Here is a 5,502-nt window from a genome sequence, read left to right on the forward strand (position 1 = left end):
ATTGAATACTTGATCGGAATTATTTTTTTAAGAAACACTGTACATAAAAATAATGTCATATACTAAAATTTTATTTTAAAATTTGACACATTTAATAATTTCAAAATTCATAAACATTAATATTTCATTATTTATATACATCACATTTGAAACTTAAATGAAACTTAACAATAAGTTCTTTACATTATTTATTTTATATAGATACTTAACAATCCCACATATTAAACTATTCCATCATTGATCAAATGACCAATATTTCCTTCAGGGTCCTCAAAGAAGTCAGATACATCATAATGAGTGGTAAAATTTTTAACAACATCATTTGAAACGAAATTTGTCTCCTTTCCTTTGTCATCTTTTTTCAAAAATGCTTGATAAAGATCGACTAGGTGTCTTGGTGTACGACAGGTACGCGACCAATGACCCTTTCCACCACAACGGAAACACTTATCCTATATTGATTTATTTTGCCCAGAATTTCTTTTTTTATCCCACTTTTGGTGAGATCCTCTCTTGTGAACATAATTTGTTTTTCTTCCATAATTTTTCTTATTACTAAAACCTTGCCATATTTACTTCAGGAAATGGGGCGGCGCCAGCTGGGCGCGCTTCATGATTCTTTAAAAGTAATTCATTGTTGCGTTCAGCAACAAGAAGGCAAGAAATTAACTCAGAATATTTTTTAAATCCTTTTTCTCGATACTACTGCTGCAGGAGCACATTCGAGGCATGGAAGGTTAAAAAAGTTTTCTCTAACATATCATTATCAGATATCTTTTCCCCACATAATTTCATTCGTGAGGTGATTTGAAACATTGCAGAATTATATTCATTCATGGATTTAAAATCCTGCAGACGCAAGTGCGTCTATTCATATCGAGCTTGAGGAAATATCACCGTTTTTTATGATTATTCCTTTCTTCAAGGTCTTTCCAAAGATCTGCAAGATCTTTTAATGTGAGATATTCATTTTTCAATCCTTTATCAAGATGACGACGAAGGAAAATCATGGCTTTGACTTTATCCTTCTGTGATGCATTATTTTCAGTTTTAATGGTATCTCCAAGATTCATTGAATCAAGATGGATTTCAACATCTAATATTCATGATAAATAATTGTTTCCAGATATATCAAGAGCATTAAATTCAAGATGAGAGAGTTTCGACATAATGAAAATTTATTACCTGAGTCTTCCTAAAAATTTGATCAGAGTCTCGTACTGATAACGTATTGTAAAATAAATAAAGAAGATATATAAAATAAAAGTGGAAGTAGAAAACACAAGTATTAATATTAGCCAATAATAATCTCACTATAATAGGAATAATTTATATATCTATATTAAAGGAGAGAGAAGTGTTAGCATCGTATAAGAAGAGTATTATAATAAAAGAAAAAAGAAGAATGTTTTTATTGCTGTGTGTAATTGTTAGAGGCTTAAACCTCTATTTATATACGTGAAGTAATTTTTTTTAATTTCATATTAAATATAGTCATATTTAAGAATCTATATCTCATAAAAAATAAACATTCACGTAAGATGTGATAACAACAAATTATGAATTTTCAAGCGTATATTTCCAAAACATGATCATTATAAATTTAAATATATTTGCATGAAGTTGTTCTTTAATTGCATCACGTATAATTCACTCACCCCATACAAAAATTAATCGCGTATGTCATTTAGTTAAAAGTCTTTGTTCCTATACTGCGTATTTAGTATTGGAACAGTGACATGTAAAAATAAAAAAAAAAGTTTAAAGACCACAAATTTATGAACTATCAAAAAATTAGTTTGAATCAAAATTTACAAACTAAAATTTTGATTAAAAATAAGTTATTGTTATAAATTTAAATATTTTTTATATTATTTTATTATTTCATGTTAAATATATATATAAGAATGTTAATTTTATATTTTTATATTCTTTTTTATAGTATTTTTTTAATATTTATTGTTAATTTTATTGTTAATTTTTTATTTAATTTACCTTTTCTAGTGGAATTAATAATTCTTAAAGTGAATTGTTCTTTGTGCCTCTCGTAAAAAAAGAAAACAAAGGGTAAAATTGATAATAAATAATTAAATTTTTTTCAACTAAAATTTCAATAAAAAGTGAACATATAAGCTAAAATTTTTAATTTCGCGTGAATCTGGTTTAGAGTGTGAAATCACGACTATGTTCAAAGGAAAAAAAAAGTAATCAAACCAAAAATTAAAGCATTATAGGTGTGTTTGGTGCGTATTTTTATTTTTTCTTTTTAGTGTTTTTATTTTTTAGTTTTTGTGAAAGAACAAATAAAAATAGTGAAAATAATAAATTTTATTTTCTATTTTCACCTTCTGTTTTTATTTTTTTTGTTCATAAAATCAAAAAATAAAAAATATTAAAAATAAAAATAAAAAAAATAAAAATACAAACCAAATACATTCTAAAATTTTTTGAACTTACTTTTCTTAATCCAAATGCTAAACCAGATACATTTTGAGTGGTTGAAAATTGAGGTGGGATAAAATTAGAATTGTGGTTGGAAATTTGGGAATAGATTGAGTTGGAATAAATAGTTTATGTTTAGATAATTTTTTAATTTGAATAATTTTATTTATCGAAATCTATTTTTCATACATACAACATTATTTTCATTTTTTCGTGAATATATATAAACAACAATTTACTCTATTATCTTTTTTGACTTTTTTTGGTGTATAATAACTCTAAATTTTATCTTAACGGTGAATTGTTCGGTACAGAAGAGGTTATCTTTCTACATGTGTAAAAATACCGTATGTTCTATAATTGTATAACACGTGTTTTACTAAGGAGACAAAATCTGTCTTTACTAAGTCTACATGCAAGCATGTTATAATATGTTTTCGTGATAAGGCTGATAATATATATACTATTAGTAGTAATTATGTTAGCATAATTGTGGGCTTATAATTATTTTATTAAAAAATAAATAAATTTACGTTAAAAACTGCTAATATTTTTTTTATCGTTTATTTTTTTAATATTGATTTATGAAATTTTTGCCTCTTTAAATAATTTTTTTTTGTCTTTTAAGTTTTAACTTTAATGAGTAATCTACTCATTAAATTTTAAAGAAGCAAAAATCTCATAAATCAATATCAAAAGAATAAACCGTCAAAAAAATATTAACAATCTTTAACGTAAACTCATTTATTTGTCCAATAAAATAATTGTAAGCCGCTAACATAATTACTACTAATAATATATATGTTATCAGCCTTATCACGTGAATATACTATAACATGTCTGCATATAGACTTAGTAAAGATAGATTTTATCCCCTTAATAGAACACATGTCATACAGTTATAGAATACAACACATTTTTATACATATAGAAAGACAACTCCTTCTACACCAAAAAATTTACCTTATCTTAAAACCCCTCTACATAACCAATCAATGCGAACAAGAATTTATAGATGAACTAAATGAAAAAGAGAGAGGCCGAGATCACATAGAAAGAGTGACGTTTATTTATCTAAAATGAGAAAGAAAGAGTTACCTCCAGATTGAGATAATTTGAGAAAGGTTTAGAACTCATGTGTAGTATACTCTTACAAAGAAAGTAACTTCATTTGTGAATTGGTTGTTAAAGACCACTATGAGAAAAAAAAAAAAAAATCAGTCGGGAGAGAATGAGCTCAAAAGATAATGAACCCCTGGGTTATTTTATATGAAAGATTTTGATAGCTAAAAACCAAACAACTAACATTTCAAGTAAAGAGCCAAACCCATAGCTAATTGTCATCAAAACAAATTTTTTAAAACTAATTTCAATAAATTAAGAATAAATTATTAAAATGGTATCTGAAATTTCACAATACTAACAAAAATAACTTTAAAAGATATTAACGAAAAATAATATTTTAAAATACTTAAAAATGTGACAAAACAACTAAATATTAAATATATATTTTAGAAAAAATACTTTACAAATCATATTTTAATACAACTTTTTGTAAATATCATTAGAAAAATAAGGATTTTTCATCCTTAAAAGTTGACAATTTTATGTAAAGTAAATTTTTTTAAAAAAATTATTGTGAATGATAAAAAATTTTTGAAGAAAAAAAAAATTTAAAGATCAAGTTTTGTTCTAATTTTTTTTGTAAATCTTCTAAATATTTATTCAAATTATTGAAGAATATCTGTAAGGAAAAAAGGTTAAGGTGTATTAATAGTGTAGCTTGCTTATTCTCACTAGTATAACTCTATAAATATCATATATTCCCAATGTATGAGATGTACAGAATAATCACAATTTCAATACTCACATAAAACACATTTCACTCTCTTCTTTCTGTACTACTCTTTTTCTCTGTCTTTCTTAGCATAAAGGAAAGTTCATGATTCTGCAGCACTTCTACAACCAAGTTCACATGGTATCAAGAGCCTTCTTGATCATTCATGGCTATCACGCTTTCCTCTACCAATTCCAAGAATTTTCTGGCTCCAATCTTGGATACACTTGATGACAAGAACTTTACAACTTGGCAATAACATGCTCTCTTTGTCATCAAAGGCCAGAACCTTGAAGATCATAGCCTCAGATTACACTGCTCTTGATCAGCTCTATGTTGCTAATGGGTCAGGTATTCCCATTCTCAAACATGGTTATTCTTATCTGCATAATCCTATCACTAATACTAATTTCATTCTTAAAAATCTTCTTCATGTTCTTGATATTGCAAAGAATCTTTTGAGTGTGTCTAAATTCTGCCTTCACAATAATTTATTTTTTGAGTTTCATGCATTCCATTGCCTTATAAAATCTCAGGTGACAGAAGAAGTGCTAATGTTTTTCTTGCTACAAGTAAAGCTGGTCTTGAAATTTGGCATAGGCGTTTAGGACATCCATGAATTCAGATTGTTCAAGATGTAATCAAACAATGTAATTTGCCATGCTTAAATAAAGCTGATTTTGTTCCCTTATTTTGTGAGCCTTGCTATTTAGGAAAAATGCATTCCCTTCCCTTTTCTGATTCATTAACTACATATAATGCTTCCTTGCAATTAGTTTTTGTTAATTTAAAGATGAAATCACCTTATGAGCTTCTTCACAATATCAAACCTGATTACTTGATGTTAAAAGTCTTTGGTTGTAGTTGTTTTCCTCACTTAAGACCCTACAGCAAATCTAAATTGGAACTTAAATCTGACAAGTGCTTGTTCTTGGGTTATGCTCCACAATCTAAAGGTTTCAAATGTTTAAATTCTGATGGTAAGATTTTTATTGCACGCAATGTTATTTTTGATGGGCATACCTTTCCTTATTCTTCTATGTTTGATGATAATTTTATAAAACATGATGTTGGTTTAAGCTCTCCTTCTGTTTCAGGTTCACATCCACCATCTTCTTCACCTCTCTCTCAACCTCCAATTATAATTCCTCCTACTCTTTCACTCACTTCTGATAATGATTTTTCTTCAATCAGTTCTTCTCCTTTGCATCATACTCCACCTC

The sequence above is a fragment of the Arachis duranensis genome, chromosome 8, assembly GCF_000817695.3.
Source record: "Arachis duranensis cultivar V14167 chromosome 8, aradu.V14167.gnm2.J7QH, whole genome shotgun sequence".
In the NCBI taxonomy this organism is placed as follows: domain Eukaryota; kingdom Viridiplantae; phylum Streptophyta; class Magnoliopsida; order Fabales; family Fabaceae; genus Arachis; species Arachis duranensis.